The sequence below is a fragment of the Lepus europaeus genome, chromosome 21 (genome assembly GCF_033115175.1).
Source record: "Lepus europaeus isolate LE1 chromosome 21, mLepTim1.pri, whole genome shotgun sequence".
Lineage (NCBI taxonomy): Eukaryota > Metazoa > Chordata > Mammalia > Lagomorpha > Leporidae > Lepus > Lepus europaeus.
Window position 1 is genome coordinate 12,033,662 of NC_084847.1, and position 17,609 is coordinate 12,051,270.

At 45.4% G+C, this 17,609-nt stretch overlaps 1 protein-coding gene across 1 annotated transcript in view; it reads right to left on the reverse strand.

Moving 5' to 3' along the window:
- The window catches only part of PLA2G10 (phospholipase A2 group X), a 29,256-nt gene extending 13,913 nt beyond the window's left edge, over positions 1 to 15,343 (reverse strand). Inside the window, exons 1-2 of the mRNA XM_062180726.1 lie at positions 15,263 to 15,343; positions 12,159 to 12,319 (exon numbers count right to left, since the gene is read on the reverse strand). The gene's annotated coding sequence lies outside the window, so the exon portion shown is untranslated. The remainder of the gene's footprint in view (positions 1 to 12,158; positions 12,320 to 15,262) is intronic.
- Positions 15,344 to 17,609: the final 2,266 nt, after the last annotated feature.

Sequence of the window (17,609 nt, forward strand, 5' to 3'; positions counted from 1 at the left end):
CCCCGTGGCTGCGACACTGTGGACTCAGCGTCTCCCTGCTGGGGTGTGAGCCCCTCCAGGCAAATCCAGCAGGGACTCACCTACAGCCTCAGGACCAGGTCCTGTGCTGGGCTAGAAGGGGACCGGCCATGCTTTCTCCCTCAAGATGCCCATCTGGGGCTGGAGGGACAGGCTGAGAGCTTGGATAGTGGTAGCTGTGGGTGCCCTGAATTGGGGTGAGTCTCCCCTATGGTCACTGATGGCAGAGTCTGGATCCAGGACTCTCAAATGTGTATATCCAGGGAGCCGAGGGAGCAACTGGGAGAGCAGAGGAGAGAGGAAGCCACCACAAGGGACCAGCACACAGAGGGCGACTGAGGGTTTGTATCAACAGGATTTCCCAGGGATCCTTCTAGAAGCATGATCACCACTTCCTGTCTCCCAGTGGTTGAGGGCTGCCCCCTGGGGAGCCAGGCAAGAAGTGAGATCACAATCCTCATGGCTAGAACCTGAGCTGAGGCCAGAGGATGGGAGCCAGCAAGTAAGAATCCTCCAGTCCCTCCCCAAGCCAGGCCCATGGGGTCAGTGAGGTCTGAGAACATTCTCTAGCCTAGATGACTAAGCTGAACTTGCCCCAAGTGGCTGGAGTTGGTGAGAGAAACAGAGAAAGCAAGCTAGGCAGAGGGACCTGCGTACACCAAGGGGAAGACACAGGACAGAGCCCAGTGCAAGTGGGGGCTCCCAGAACACCAAGGGGCAGCGAACAATGCTACAGGCCTGAAGGTGAGCCTGGTGGGCAAACAGGGCACGAAAATGCAGCCAGGACCCCCGTGCTATTTCATCTTCAGATTGGGGTCAGATGGAAGAAACCGATTTTGTTGGGAGAGATTAAGAAACCATAGGCAGTTATCCATGGCGAACTTGAAGTTAGAGAGCGAACGTCAGTGGGAAAAACAAAATCCGAGGAAAGCACAACAAAATACAAAACAAAAATTTCCCACTCTCTGGGTTGCAGGTGCTACTGTCACTTGCAGAGTTTGCTGAGCCCCTGTTGCTAGGACCATACTTCCCCATGCCATCTCCAGGCAGGGGGGTGGAACTTGGAAATGGGAGATGGGGGCGAGCCTGTTTCCCTGTGTGCCTCGGGAGAGAGGTGGGGAGAGGGGAGAGAGATCTCCTGTCTGCTGATTCATTCCCCAAATACCCACAATGGCTGAGCCTGGAGAGCCATCACCACTGCCCCCAGGGTCTGCTCTAGCAGGAAGCTAAAATCAGGAGCTGGGCACTGAACCCGGCTTCTCCGACATGGGGTACGGGTGTCTTGACAGCTGGACTAAACACCTGCTCCCTGGTGCTGGGTTTTAAAAAGAAATGAACACCCAGACAGCATGAGCAACCATGCAGTAGGGATGGGGGCAGTGAGGAAAATGCTCAGGGGTTGCCTGCCTCCAAGATCAGTCTCTGGGGTGACCTGGCAAAGTGCAGCTGTTTCCTGGGGTCACCCCCTTCAGTGACAGGCCCAGGGCTGGACCTAGCCATCCCAGGCAAATTGAGGGAATTGGGTTTCTAAGTGAATAACGCCTGCGTAGCTTGGCCCAGGTACCTCTGAGCCTTGGGACCGGCAGTAGCACTGCCTTCCCCTCAGCCCCCTCCCTTTCACAGAGACCCTGACCTTGGCTCCACCCCCCGACCTCCCCCCCCACCCACCCCCCGCCTTCTCTCCTCCTGTGCTTTCTTTGTTTTTTCCATTGCTTGTCTCTCCCTATTGCCCACTCCTCTCCCCATCCTCCTGCCTCCCCCTGGCCCCTCCCACAATTCCCTCTGTGCAGGAGGTGGAGTCGCAGCATCTATCACTCCACACTAGACACCCCTGTCGAGGGCAGGCAGCAGGTGCTCAGGGAATACTTGTCTTCTACAGTTTATTAGTAATACAGGCCTCTGAAGGCTTCCCTGAGGCCTTGGTGGCTTTCATATTTGAGGACTCTCCTGAACCCATCCTACCAAACACTCAACTTTGCAGCTAGTACCAGAGACCGGAAAGATTTCCATTAGGATTGGGTGATACTTTGAGATAAAGTATTGAGTCATCAGGAAACTTTTACATTACAAATACAAAGGAAATTTGAGAAAAAATAAAATCTCAAAGCCCGTGCCAACGGTTGGTAGAGGTATCTACCATGAGATAGTGAGGACTCTAAGTTTTTACTATTTGTTTGCTCTCCAAGGAGTCCTGCTTGCTTTTAATAAGAGATAATGCAGAACCAAACTTTGGGTGCTTTTTTGTGAGATATACCTTATATTTTGTCATTATTCAGCTTAACTATGAGTTTAACTTGCAATACTATCCACACATTTAACCATAGCCTGCGTATACTATAAAGTGATGTTAACAGCATATCTTCCCGTTGTTCTATGTTGTGATCCTGTGACAACCAATGTGATTCAAAGTTTATAACAAGAACAAATATATAAAGTGTATACCAGAACAGCAGTCACCTTGTGGTGTTTCTTTTCTTCTTATTCCTTCTAACACATTTTTGGTAACAAAGTGCTTATTCGGTCATTTAAACATAACAATTAAAGCTTGGTCTGCGTGAGTTCCTAGCATTTCCATTTCTTCGGGTTTTCAGTAAGCTACAGTTAGGTTAGGAGGCACATCTTTTTTTCCCTTCTGCTTGGCACAGCCCCAAACTGAGGACTGAGACTGCCTCAGGGCCTGCACTGTGGTGCCAGGAGTGAAGCTGCCACTTGGGAGGACGGCACCTGCATTAGAGCACTGGTTCCTGACTGCTCCACTGCCCACCAGCTCCCTGCTAGTGTGGCTGAGAAGACAGAAGATGCCCCAAGTGCTTGCTTGACTCTGCCACCCATGAAGGAGACCGGGATGCAGCTCCTGGCTCCTGGCTTCAGCCTGGCCAAGCCCTGACGGCTGCTGCTACTCGAAGAGTGAGCCAGCAGATGGATGATCTCTTTCTCTATCTCTCAAATAAATAATTTTTTTTTGACAGGCAGAGTTAGAGAGAGAGAGAGAGAGACAGAGAGACAGAGAGACAGAGAGACAGAGAGAAAGGTCTTCCTTCCATTGGTTCACCCCCCAAATGGCCACTACAGCCAGTGTGCTGCGCTGATCTGAAGCCAGAAGCCAGGTGCTTCCTCCTGGTCTCCCATGTGGGTGCAGTGCCTAAGCACTTGGGCCATCCTTCACTGCACTCCTGGGCCACAGCAGAGAGCAGGCCTGGAAGAGGAGCAACCGGGACAGAACCAGCACCCCAACCAGGACTAGAACCCAGAGTGCCGGCGCCGCAGGCAGAGGATTAGCCTAGTAAGCCGTGGTGCTGGCCTCAAATAAACAAATTGAAAGAGAAACAAGAAGAGAGTAGGAGACCTGAATTGCATTCCTGGCTCCTGGCTCCAGCCCTGGCCCAGCCCCACCCCAGTGTTTGGGAAATGAAACAGCAGATGAGATCTCTCTCTCTCTCTCTCTCTCTCTCTCTCTCTGTTTCTCTGCCTCTCAGATATGCTTTAAAATATTTTGGGGCTGGCACTCTGGCATAGCAGGTAAAGCAGCCACCTGTGGTGCCAGCATCCCATATGGGCACTGGTTCAAGTCCTGGCTGCTCCACTTCCAATCCAGCTCTCTACTGTGGTCTGGGAAAGCAGTGGAAGATGGCCCAAGCACTTGGGCCCCTGCACCCACGTGGGAGACTTGGAAGAAGCTCCTGGCTCCTGGCTTTGAATCAGCCCAGCTCCGGCCATGGCAGCCAACTGGAGAGTGAACTGGTGGATGGAAGACCTCTCTCTCTCTCTCTTTCTCTGCCTCTCTTCTCTCTGTATAACTTTCTCTCTGACTTTCAAATAAATAAATAAAAACATTTTTAAACATTAAAAATCATATTATTAAAGACTTCTTTGAAATGTGGTACTTTCAAATACAGTGTATTAAGTATCAACTTTTTACTTGTGCCAAATAGTTTCCGTTAAGTTTGTGGGGGCCCTGGTCCCATTTTATATGGTTTACTCTCAAGTCATTGTTCTCAGAGACATTAGATAATGAAGGAGTAGGTAGCCAATGATGAGAACCATCAACCAAAATACTTCTTTAAAAAAATTTTTTTTTTTTTTTAATTTTGGAGCTGGTGTTGTGGCACAGTGCATTAAGCTGCCACTGCCATACAAGGGCCAGTTTGAATCCTGGCTGTTCCACTTCTGACCCAGCTCCCTCCTACTGTGCCTGGGAAAACAGCAGAAGATGGCCCAAGTGCTTGGGTCCCTGCCACCATGCAGCAGATCCAGATGGAGTTCCAGGCTCCTGGCTTAGACCTGGCCAAGCCTCAGCCGTTGCAGCCATTTGGGGAGTGAACTGATGGACGGAAGATCTCTGTCTCTCCCTCTCTCTTTGTAACTGCCTTTTAAATAAATAAATAAATAAATCTTTTAATATTTTATTTTATTTGAAAGGCAGAAGGAGATAGAATGTACAGAAGATTTGTTTCTCTTTTTTTTTTTTTTGACAGGCAGAGTGGATAGTGAGAGAAAGACAGAGAGAAAGGTCTTCCTTTTTGCCATTGGTTCACCCTCCAATGGCCGCTGTGGCCAGCACATCGTGCTGATCCGAAGCCAGGAGCCAGGTGCTTCTCCTGGTCTCCCATGCGGGTGCAGGGCCCAAGCACTTGGGCCATCCTCCACTGCCTTCCCAGGCCATAGCAGAGAGCTGGCCTGGAAGAGGGGCAACTGGGACAGAATCCGGTGCCCCGACCGGGACTAGAACCTGGTGTGCCGGTGCCGCAAGGCGGAGGATTAGCCTGTTAAGCTACGGCACTGGCCAGATTTGTTTCTCTTTCAAATAAAATGAAAGTAAAAATTGTTTTAGAAATAAAATTTAGATTGTTCCTAATTTTTGGCTATTATTGACAAGACTACCATGTACTTTTAAAATTTTTTTGAGAAGTGGAGAAACAAGGAGCTCTCATCTGGTGGTTCACTTCCCAAATGTCTAAATTGGCTGGGAATGAGCCTGGATCCAGAGTTAGAAGCCAGAAACTCCATCCTAGGGTGTGCATTAGCAGGAAGCTAGAATTGGGAGCAGAGCTAGGATGCAAACTCAGGTACTGTCATATGAGATGTGGGCATCTCAAGTGATGTCTTTCCTGCTATACCAGATGCCTGCCCAGTGTTAAGTTTTGAATCTTATTTGCGATTTTTTTTCTGCATTGTATGAGAATAGGAAATATTTTTCTGCCCAAAATGGATATTTTCTTACTTTGAGTTCCCACAGAAGCAGAACCAGATTCAGACACAGGTAGTGTTTATCTGGCAGGAAACACCCCTGTGAGGGACTGGGAAAGTGGGATAAGGAAGGGAAGGCAGTTAGATAAAGGCAGCTACTGTATCCGTCCTGTGGGACAACTGGAGCCTGATCTGATTGGGAGTCAGCCCATGATATATGTTACCCCAGGGTCAGGGGAACTAACTAAGGTACCAGCTTGCCAGCTCATTAATCATCAATTGAAGGCACTTGACAATATTAATTGCCTGTGCAGATGACAAAGTGGATTCTGGAGATAGGGAAAAGCCCTTAACACTCCTCAAATAACTGCAAAGCGCAGGTTGGGCCAGGCCAAAGCCCAGAGCCCTGAGCTCCTTCTGGGTTTTCCATTTGGGTGGCAGGGGTCCAAGCACTTCAGCCATCCTCTGCTGCCTCCCAAGATGCATTAGAGGAGTGACCAGGGCTTGAATTGGCACTGATATGGGATGGGGATCTTCCAAGCAGTGACTTAACCTGCTACTCCATGATGTGTGCTCCCTCCTTCTGATCAATGAGCGGCTTATAGAAGTTACAGTTCCCAACAGTGATTGCTCACAGCTTTCCTCAGCTTTCTTGGAAAGGCAAGAGAGCCCAGGGAAGTCTTTGTTTTCAAGCATTGAGACAGGTTCTGACCCCTGAGTGCTCATATGGCAAAGCTGTGGGCAGGTGATGTTTAGAATTAAGCTTCACTCTTCACCAACCCCTAAGTTCCCAACTGAATTTTGATTGGAGTGACTTTAAATGTATAATTTAAGGAAAAGTCATCATTTTCACAATATAGAGGCTTCTATCTGGGGACCTGGAGATCAAGTCTTTTATACCTTTACCAAAGTTTTATAGTTATGTGTAGGAGGGGATCTTCAGATAATTTTTTCAGATTTTCTAGACATGATATTTTTTGGTTTTATAGGTAAAGTCTTCAGCTCATAAGAAAGCAAGCATGCTTAGCAGTCTTTTTTCCTAACAAGCACTCAGTTGTACCTTAAATCTAAAACAAACAAAAAATACACACAAAAATGCTACTTATTTATATCAAAGGTAGAGTAAAAGAGAGAGCGAGGCCTTCTAACCATTGGTTTGCTCCCTAAATGCCCCCCCCCCCGGTGGCACTGGTCCAGAATGAAGCTGGGAGCCAGGAACTCCATCCAGGTCTCCCAGTGGTTGGCTGGGGACCAAGCATTAGGGCCACCTTCTGGTGCTTTCCCAGGTGCATTAGTAGAGAGCCGTATGAGAAGCGGAGCAGCCAGAACTCCAGTGGGCACTCAGATATGGGATGCTGGTGTCATAAGGGGTGGCTTCACCTGCTACGCCACATTGCTGGCCCCTGTGTGTTAGTATTTATTCAACAAGCTTAGAGTGCTTAACATTGCAATTTTAACTATTTGCAAATGACCCCTCTAAGGTGGTTCTATTTACAGAACACTTCTTTTTTTCTTTCTTTTTTTAAGATTTTTATTTATTTATTTTAAAGAGTTAAAAAAAGAAGGAGAGGCAGAGAGAGAGAGAGAGAGAGAGAGAGAGATCTTTCATCCTCTAGTTCACTCTCCAGTTGGCTGCAACTGCCTGAGCTGCACGGATCAAAGCCAGGAGCCAGGCGCCTCCTCCAGGTCTCCCACGCTGTTGCAGGGGCCCAAGGACTTGGGCTATCTCCCAGGCCATAGCAGAGAGCTGGATCAGAACTGGAGCAGCCAGGACTCATACTGGCACCCATATGGGATGCCAGCACTGCAGGCAATGGCTTTACCCACTATGTCACACAGTGCCAGCCCCTACGGAACACTTCTGACATCAAATGTGTGAGGATCTTCCTGGTACCAGAAACCAACTCCTCAACCCTCCAGACAGCAGCTGAGTGTCCTACAATTCCAATTCTCTCACCAGCTACCTGGAGTTGTTGAAACCCTAAAACCTGGGTCCACTCAGTGTGCAGCGTGTCAATCACTGACACCTCATGGGGGAAAGAAAAGCCTAAAAGCCTGGGCCATCCTTGGTTTTTTTAAAGATTTATTTTTATTCACTTGAAAGAGTTACAAGGAGAGAGGGAGAGACAGAGAAAGAGATTCATCCACTGGTTCAGACCCCAAATGGCCACAATAGCAGGGCTGTGCCAGGCTGAAGCCAGGAGCCTGGAGCTGCTTCTGGGTCTCCTACATGGTTGCAGGGGCCCAAGCTCTTGGGCCTTCTTTTTCTGTTTCCCCAGGTGAATTAGCAGGAAGCTGGAATGGAAGTGGAAGAGCTAGTTTTTGAGGAGACAACAGAGGGGGTGCCAGTGCTGCAGGTGGATGCTTAACCCACTACGCCACAGCACCAGCCCATCTTTGACTATTTAAACAATTGCTTATTTTACTTGAGAGTCAGAGTTGGATCTTCCATATACTGGCTCACTCTCCAAATGCCCACAACAGCTAAGGTTGGGCCAGGCTAAAATAAGGAAACTTTAATCTGGGTTCCTTACCTGGGTGAAGGGACCCAAATACTGGAGCCATTATTTGCAGGTAGCTGGAGCTGGGAGTGGAGTCAGGGATAGACACCAGACACTCTGATATGGGATGTGGGTGTCCCAAGCAGTCTCTTAACAGTTACACTGAACACCTATACCAGACTCCTTTTTTTTTTTTAACTGATGGAAGAAAGTTTAATAGGAAAATAATTTTTGCCTTTCTTTATTCTGCAGGTTGCTGACTTTAGGATTCAGGAAAGGTTTAGTGAGCTGGCTCTGAAGAACCTCTTCCTAACCCTCTTCTCTTCTGTTGGTTATTTTATTGTATTACTTACTGATCTTTGTAGAGAATTTTCCTTCTGCCCCAAATACAGGAAAGGCTTTTTTTTTTTTTTAACAAATGGAAATGTCAAAAATCTTTATCATAGCCTAAAAACAAAATGTAGTTAAGATTTAATATGAGTAAATAAGATTCGGATGCATTTGAGGCCTGGCTTTCTTTTCTTTTTTTTTTTTTTAATTTATTTTATTTGAGAGGTAGAGTTACAGATAGTGAGAGGGAGAGACAAAGAGAGATCTTCCTTCCATAGGTTCACTCCCCAAATGGCTGCAACAGTTGGAGCTGCACTGATCCGAAGCCATGAACTTCTTCCAGGTCTCCCATGTGGGAGCAGGGGGCCAAGCACTTGGGCCATCTTCTATTGCTTTCTTAGGCCACAGCAGAGAGCCAGATTGGAAGTGGAGCAGCCGGGTCTAGAACCAGCGCCCACATGGGATGCCAGCGCTGCAGGTGGAGGATTAACCTACTGTGCCATGGTACTGGCCCTGAGGCCTGGCTTTCCACACTGTAATGGGTAACAGGCTAGTTCTGGTTCTTGCAAGCTGGGCTCATCCTGGACCAGTGCCACCAGTGGGGGCATTTAGGGAGCAAACAATGGATAAAAGAACTCTTTCTCTCTCTGTTACTCTACCTTTGAAATAAATAAGTAGGTTTTTTTTTAACGTGTATTTTGTTTGTTTTAGATTTAAGATACAATTGAAGTGGCTGTTGTAGGCAAATTGGGACTGAATCATTGGAAGGAGGATCTCTCTCCACTCCCCCACCCCCCGTCACTCTGCCTTTCAAATAAATAAATAAATCTTTAAAACAGAAGTTTAGGACAATACACCAGTGCAATCTAGGCGGTAGGAGGAGCATCAGATTGTGAATCTGAGAGCAGGGCCCTATGGTTCTCAGACACCTGGATCCTGAGATTCACACACACACATTTTACCAGGCCCTGCCTTTAAACAGCTTAATCTGCTAGAAGACAAGAGCTACTAAGCCTGTGCAGTAAAGTTTTACTGGTGTTACTGCAGACTGATGTGATAATGTGAGAGCAAAAGAGGTGATAGAATAAACAGGAAGGCACCCTATCAATATGTGGGCAATCTTAAGGCTGGTATATGCTAGGAGGGCGTGGGAGGTGTCTTCCAGCTAGACAGGATAACTAAGCAGGGGTGGGTACTTGGCACAGTAGTTAAGCTGTCACTTGGGATCCTTTCATCTCACATTTCAGTTTGAATCCCAGCTCTACTCTCAATTTCAGCTTCCTGCTCATCCAAACCCTGGGAGGCAACAAGGGATGGCTCAATGCTTGGGTCCTTGCCTCCAACGTGGGAGACCTGGCTTGAGTTCCAGGCACCTGGCTTTGGCCTGGCCCAGCCTTGGTTGTTGTAAGCATTTGGTGACCAAACCAGTGGGTGGGAGATCTCTCTCTCTCTCTCTCATTTCTTTAAAAATAAGTAAATAAAATGAATTCCACTTAAGAATGTATTGGCAGTGGGCAGATCTGTGCCATGGGCACAGGAACTGCAGTATCCAGGTTCAAGCCCTGCCTCTGCCACTCCCCAGCTACCTGACCTGGATAGCTTGCTTAATCTCTGCTTACCTTTCTCCAATTATAGAGGGAATGACAAAAATCGTGTTTACCTCATAGAGTGGTTGTATTACTGCATCTTTGTACCTGCTCAACAGGTGTAAATTATTTTTCTTAAGTTAATGTACACTTTGTGATTATTGCTGGTATTATAACATTCTAATTAAGTCATTTTAAAAGATGAGGAGAACTCTAGTCAGAATATTTTAATTTAAAATGGATTAGGAAATTAGCAAGCATTTTCTGAGAATAACACATCAATGGATGTGTTAAGTAAAGATATAAATAACATAATGAAGGGAAGCTACATTATAAAGAATAACAAATTTTCAGAAAAAATAGTGTAGAGTCATTAAAAAAAATTGCCACGCTCACTTACCTGGTCTGAAAGGAGGTTTTCAAACAAAGATCAAGCAACAGTTTCAGAGGATTGCTGTTGTGACACAGTGGGTTAAGCTGCTGCCTGCAACACCAGCATCCCATATAGGCCCAGTTCAACTCCTGGCTGCTCCACTTCTGAGCCAGCTCCCTGCTAATGTGCCTGGGAAGGCAGCAGGGAAGGTCCTGGAAAGGTCCATGTACTTAGGCCCTTGGCACCCACATGGGACCACTGGGGCCATCTGGGGAGTGAAACAGTGGATGGGAGATCCCTCTTTGTCTCTCCCTCTCTCTCTATAACTCTGACTTTCAAATAAATTAAAAAAACCTTTAAAAAAGAAAAAGTTTCATGAACAAGTACCCTTCAAAACAAACCAAAAACCCCAAATCACCAGAGGAAAAAAAATGACCTCTCCATTTATATGAATTATCCTCTTAATTTGCTAAGCCAACAGGAATTTTCAAGAGGTGCCTATTATGACACCTCAGGTTAGTATTTTCCCTGAATGATTTTAGATATTTTAGATACTAGTTGTCGATCTACAAGTGGTTTTCCAAAATCACTTTCAAAAGTTGTCAATAAATACTAATTAGTTGGTAAGGAAAGTAATCTGAAAGTACTTTTAAAGCCAGCGCCGTGGCTCACTAGGCTAATCCTCTGCCTGCAGCGCCAGCACCCTGGGTTCTAGTCCCGGTTGGGGAGCCTGATTCTGTCCTGGTTGTCCAGCTCTCTGTGGCCCAGGAGTGCAGTGGAGGATGGCTCAAGTGCTTGGGCCCTGCACCCGCATGGGAGACCAGGAGAAGCACCCGGCTCCTGGCTTCAGATCGGTACAGCGTGCTGGCCGTAGCAGCCATTTTGGGGGTGAACCAACAGAAGGAAGAACTTTCTCTCTGTCTCTCTCACTGTCTAACTCTGCCTGTCAAAAAAAAAAAAAGTACTTAAAATTTGAAAACATACACACTTAACTGATTGCCTTTCAGTTACTAACTGTAGTCTGTTGTCTTTTTATTTGCTTCCACTGTCAAAGTGGGAGGTGGTATCCAAGTAAAAGATAATTGTAAACTACTTGTTCATTTTAAAGCTAACTATCTCACTACAAAATGGTTAGCTTTAACCATTTGATAAGAATGTGTATGTCTAAAAAATAAATCTTTATTATTTAAGAAAGATAATTTTATTAAATAAAATAGCAAGTGAAAAATAATGAAGGAAAATATATCCCATATAACAGGCAGAGACTGGAAGAGAATACACCAAATGCTGGCTCAATTATGACAGTAGATACTCTCAAAAAACAATAAATTAGATTATTTTTTGTAAACTTTTTTTTTTTTTAACTTTTTGACAGGCAGAGTGGACAGTGAGAGAGAGACAGAGAGAAAGGTCTTCCTTTTGCCGTTGGTTCACCCTCCAATGGCCGCCGCGGTAGGCGCGCTGCAGCCGGTGCACCGCGCTGATCCGATGGCAGGAGCCAGGTGCTTCTCCTGGTCTCCCACGGGGTGCAGGGCCCAAGGACCTGGGCCATCCTCCACTGCACTCCCGGTCCACAGCAGAGAGCTGGCCTGGTAAACTCTTAAGAAGGAAGAGTTCAGAATACTTTAGTTACTTTCTGAAAGTGCCCCATTTCTTATTTCAAGGATTAAGGGGAAAAAAATCAAACCGCCAAAGGGTAGTTGTTGCTGATACTAAAAACAGTGCCAAGGAATTGTCTTCATGAGAGATCAGGAGAGGAACTTCCGGGGATCCTACAATGAAGAAAACCTTCCTGACCCCCTCTTCTAGTGATCAGCTTCACCCTGCTCATAGCACAAAGGCTTGGGAGTAAGGGACTTGGGATATCGGCCCTTTCCATAAAATTAGAACATGTGTGTTTTTAAAACTCTAGTAACATTCTGAGTTATCAGAGTAGTGATATAAGCTAAATTGAATTATTTCAAAGTCTAAGAGCTCTGATCAGTTAAGATTGTTACTAAATTTCCCTAATAACTTTAAAGAATATTCTGAGGTCCAACAGCCATGATGATGCTCTCTAAGGGAAAGGAATTTAAGCTGACAGGAAAACCTTAATATTAAGAGAAAGGCAAAAACTTTTGAATGACATCAAGACATTTTATAGGAAGTTTTCATTTGACTCACCTGTTTAAAAAGTAGTTCTCAGGCAATGAATTAGAAGGTGTTTCAAGGTACTGGAGCTGTGGCGTAGTGGGCTAAGCCTCCACCTGCAGCGTTGGCATACCATAGCAGTGCCGGTTGATGTCCCAGCTGCTCCTCTTCTGATCCAACTACCTGTTTGTGGCCTGGGAAAACAGCAGAAGATGGTCCAAGTGCTTGGCTCCCTGCACCCACATGGGAGACCTGGAAGAAGCTCCTGGCTCCTGGCTCCTGGCTTCGAATTGGCTTAGCTCCGGCCACTGAGGCCATCTGGGAGTGAACCAACAGATGGAAGACATTTCTCTCTCTCTCCCCTCTCTCCCCCTCCCGCTCTCCCGCTCTCCATCTCAAATAAATAAAATATTAAAAAAGATGTTTCAAGAAACAGACATGATATCCTTTAACAATCAGAGATAGTCTACTTTAGAAAAGAAAGAAAACCTTGGGGCCAGCACTGTGGCATAGCAGATAAAGCCGCCGCCTGCAGTGCTGGCATCCATATGGGCTCTGGTTTGAGTCCCAGCGGCTCCACTTCCGCTCCAGCTCTCTGCTATGGCCTGGGAAGCAGTGGAACATGGCCCAAGTCATTGGGCCCCTGCACCCACGTGGGAGACCTGGAAGAAGCTCCTGGCTTCGATCAGCGCAGCTCCAGCCGTTGCGGCCATCTGGGGAGTGCACCAGCAGATGGAAGACCTCTCTATTTCTCTGCCTCTGCCTCTTTGTAAATCTGCCTTAAATAAATTAATTTTTTAAAAAAACAAAGCCTCACCCTCTTGTCCCCTCACCTTTTAAAGTATATGGCACAGACTGTCATTAGAAGATGATAATAACACGGGTTTTTCACAAGGAATCGCCCGGATGTGTAATCCACGCCCTCCTGACAAAGCCTGTGGCTTCAGTGCTTTTCTATAAGCTGTGTAGGCTCTCAGGAACAGGAGCTGTGAGCAAGATTTGTTATCGTACAGCACGGAGCAGGGTTCTAACTCTGCTGTCAGAAGATTATCCACCTTTCAAATATGTAGCTTGGGGCCAGAGTTGTGGCACAGCAGGTTAAGCTGCTGCCTGTGACAATGGCACTCCATATTGGAGCACTGTTTCAAGTCCTGGCTGCTCCAGTTCTGATCCAGCTCCCTGCTAATGCACCTGGGAAAGCAGTGAAAGATGGCCTAAGTGCTTGGGCCCCTGCCATGCCACTCATGTGGGAGACCAAGGTGGAGTTCTTGGCTCCTGGCTTTGGCTTGGCCCAGCCCTGCCTGTTGCAGCCATTTGGGGAGTGAACCAGTGGATGGAAGATCTCTCTTTAACTCTGCCTTTTAAATAAACAAATAAATCTAAATCTAAATCAAAACAAGAACTCAATACCTCTGCTCTTCTCCATACCTACAGAGTAAGAATCTCTAGGGGCTAAGTCCTAAAAGCTCCTGAGGTTGACCTAAAGCTCAGCAGGGCTGAAAACTGCTGCTGTAAATAAAAGAATTTGAGGGTAATTGTGTATAATGCATGCATTTTGTAATGCTTTTTTAGAAAGCCTCATCATTTTTTTTCCAGGTCTGTCTCAATATATTTTTTTATACTAAATTAAAACTTTATTGAATAAAGCACTCTCTCCAGAATACATGATCTGATGATGGACCAGGACTGCATTACATGCAATGCAGCTGAATATGACAGTAGTTTAACATGGAATGTCAAACAAATTAGTATTTTTTCATTGTACAAAACTGTTTATGTAGCTGATGTGCAACAAAAGTATGATTTTCAACATTTTCACCAATCATCTATGGTGACTTTTAAAGACATTTGTAGAAACTGGTAGATATCTTTAGCATACAGTTCAAATAAATTAGTTACATGTGTACTACTGAAACCTCTTTCAACCTCCTTTGCATTCTGAATAAAATCTTAGTGCAAACATCAAAGTTGCTTGTCACTCCCATAGACTGTCAAACTCATATAGTAAGCTACAAGTTCTGAATTAATGTATATTAAGTAGGACAAAACCAAAAATACCAGTTACTGCAAAATTCATTTAGGCACACTTAATAGTTCACTCTAAGCATTTCTTCTAAGTCTCTCACATTAATGACTAAAGCCTGTTTACAGTACTAAAATTCTATCATTCAAGCATCAATGATTACATTTCAGAAAAAGGAAATCATTCATTTCAGTAATAGTATCACTGCTATATTCTAAAAATAGAGAAAAAAAGAAAAAGAATCATAATTAACAAAATCAGTATCCATAATAGGATACACAGGGGGGAAAACACTTTAGGGGAAAAAAATGTGCTTTACTTGCACAGCAGAAATTATATAATGTAAACACCATGTTGGCCCACACCTCAAAATCCATGAGAAAAGTTCAAATTTGAACACTGTGTGTGCATTATTTTCCAATCTGTGTTTGTGAGTTTATACTGAATCTGCTTGTACCAATACATGACAAATAAAACACACTGTTACACACACACACACACGTACAAGTGACTGTTAAATATTGCTGCCTCAATATATGTTAAGTTGTGTGGTAGGCCAATTTTCTTAAAAAATTCTATTGTATTTATTTATTAGAGTTACACAGAGAGAAGAGGGAAGGGAAAGAGGAAGAGGGGAATGGAGGGAGAGAGAGAGGAGAAGGAGAGGGAGAGAGGGAGAGAGGGAGAGAGGGAGACAGGGAGACAGGGAGATAGGGAGAGAGGGAGAGAGAGAACTTCCATCTGCTGGTCTACTCCCTAAATAGCTGCAACAGCCAGGGCTAGGCCAGGCTGAAGCCAGGAGCCAGGAGCTTCCTCCAGGTCTCCCATGTGGGTGCAGGGGCCTACAGTAGCTTGTTTCAATTTAAAACTACTCATTTCCTCAGTGCATTTCACCTTATGCTGTTTTGATCCAGGTGTCACTTCTAAATGAAAGCTACTTCTCAAAGTGCACTCCCCAACCTGTAGCACCTGGGAACAGTTAGAAATGTAAATTACGAAGTCCCACCAAGACCTACTGAGCCAACAGTTCTGTGGATGGAGGGCAGCAGTGTTTAATAAAGCACTTTAAGGGGGGGGGGGGCTGGTGCTGCGGTATAGCTGGTTAAGCCTCTACCTTCAATGCTGGCATCCCATATGGGTACCGGTTCGAGTACCAGCTTGCTCCTCTTCTGATCCAGCTCCCTGATAATGCGCCTGGAAAAGCAGAGGAAGTTGGCTGAAGTCCTTGGGCCCCTGCATCTGCGTGGGAGGCCTGGAAGAAGCTCCTGGCTCCTGGCTTCTAATCTCTGCAGCTCCGACTGTTGTGGCCATCTGGGGAGTGAACCAACGAATGGAAGACCTCTCTCTTTCTCTTTCTGCCTCTGCCTCTCTGTAACTCTGCTTTTCAAATAAATAAATAAATCTTTAGCAAAAAAAAGCACTTTAATAGACTTTAATAACCACCAAGCTATTGCAATACATTAAATCTAGAACCTTCAGATTAAATACAGAGTATCTAATTAAATTTGAATTTCAGATAAACTGCATAATTTTTTAGTTTAAATGGATCACAAATATTGCATGAGACATACTTACACTAAAAAATTCAGTGTCTGAAATTAAACTTTAAGTAGATATATTATATTTTTGTTTGCTAAATATAACAACCCTATTTAAATCACCTCTATGTAACTTTTAATTTTAAGCAATAAGAATAAATGTGTCCTTTTAACAACAATAGCTTTTTTCTTCATGAAAGTAAGTTCATGGGGCCAGCAGGGTAGCACAACATGTTTAGCAACTGCCTGTGACATAACATCCCATTGAGTCTGGCTTCTCCACTTCCAATCCAGCTCCCTACTAATGTGCCTAGGAAAGTGGTAGAGGATGGCCCAAGTACTTGGACCCCTGCACCTATATGGGAGACCCAGATGGAGTCCCTGGCTTCTGGCTTGCCCCAGCCCAGCCTAGCTGTGGCCATCGCAGGCATTTGGGGAGCAAGCCAGTGAATGTAAGTGTTCTCTCTGTCTCTGTCTCTCTCATTCTGTCGCTTCCCCTCTCTCTAACTCTGCTTTCCAAATAACTAAAATAAATCCTTAAAAGACCATTTCATAAAGAAAATTTGAGAAAGATAACTAAATTGAAAAAAATGAAAAAGGAACACTCGATTCACTAAAAAAGCAGGGTGAGAAAATGTACCAAAACATTTCCAATATTCATGTTTAGTGGAATGGTATCATGAGCAGCATTATTGTCTTACATACTGGAATTGTGAATAATTTTGAACAGTTTGAGTTATTTGGAGGAATTATTCCTATTTTAGTGATGGCAAACCAAACACGAAAAGAACTTTGGATGATTTTAAAAATAAAACTAGAAAAGAAAGACAATCAAGATATTGTCCATGGAGCTGGAGCTGTGGTGCAGCCCTGGCCTGCAGCGCTGGCACATCCCATATGGGCGCCGGTTCGAATCCCGGCTGCTCCATTTCCAACCCAGCTCTCTGCTATGGCCTAGGAAAGCAGTGGAAGATGGCCCAACTGCTTGAGCCCCTGTACTCGGAGGAGGCTCCTGGCTCCTGGCTTCTGGCTTCAGGTCAGCGCAGCTCCAGCAGTTGCGGACATCTGGGGAGTGAACCAGCAGATGGAAGGCCTCTTACTGTCTCTCTCTCTCTGGTTCTACCTTTCTCTGTAACTCTGTCTTTCAAATAAATAAAAATAAACTTTTTTTAAAAAAAGATATTGTTCACACGGCAGACGTTGAGGTGCCCCTTGGTCCCAGCTGCTCCACTTCCAGTCCAGCTTCCTCTCAATGCATTCTGGGAGGCAGCGCATCATGGCCCAAGTGCTCAGGTCCCTGCCACCCTGTGGGAGACTTGGATGGAGCTCCCGACTTCTGGCTTCAGCCTGGCCCATCAGGCATTTGGACAGTAAACCAGTGGATGGAAGATCTCTGTCTCTGCTTTTCCAGTAGGTGAGAATAAGTAAATAAACATTAGAAAAAAAGATACTACGGGAATTTACAGGAAAATAGGGGCATGGCACACTCTGAGGCCTGTGGCTGTTTTGATCAGTCTTTCCTCTGTCACTGGAGGACTTCCATGGGGAAGTGCTGGAGGCAGGTGAGAGAAGTTAACTGTGATTAAGAGGTGAAAGGGATGGTACCTGTCTCTTGGCATTCCAAAAACATGTTAAAAATTTTTCTGTAATTTGTGCTTTAAGAAACAACAAAACAATTATTTAGAAAAACTTTATCTTATCTCTTAAAACATATTTTTCTGATCAGAAAAGTAATACTTGAAGCAGGCAGTTGGGGCTCAATTAAGATGCCACTTGGGGCACCAGCATCCCATTATCAGAGTGCTTAGGTTTGAGTTCCAACTCCATTTCTGATTTCAGCTTCTTGCTGGTGCACACCCTGGGCACATCCCCTATGGGCACCAGTTCCTGTTCTGGCTGCTCCACTTCCAGTCCAGCTCTCTG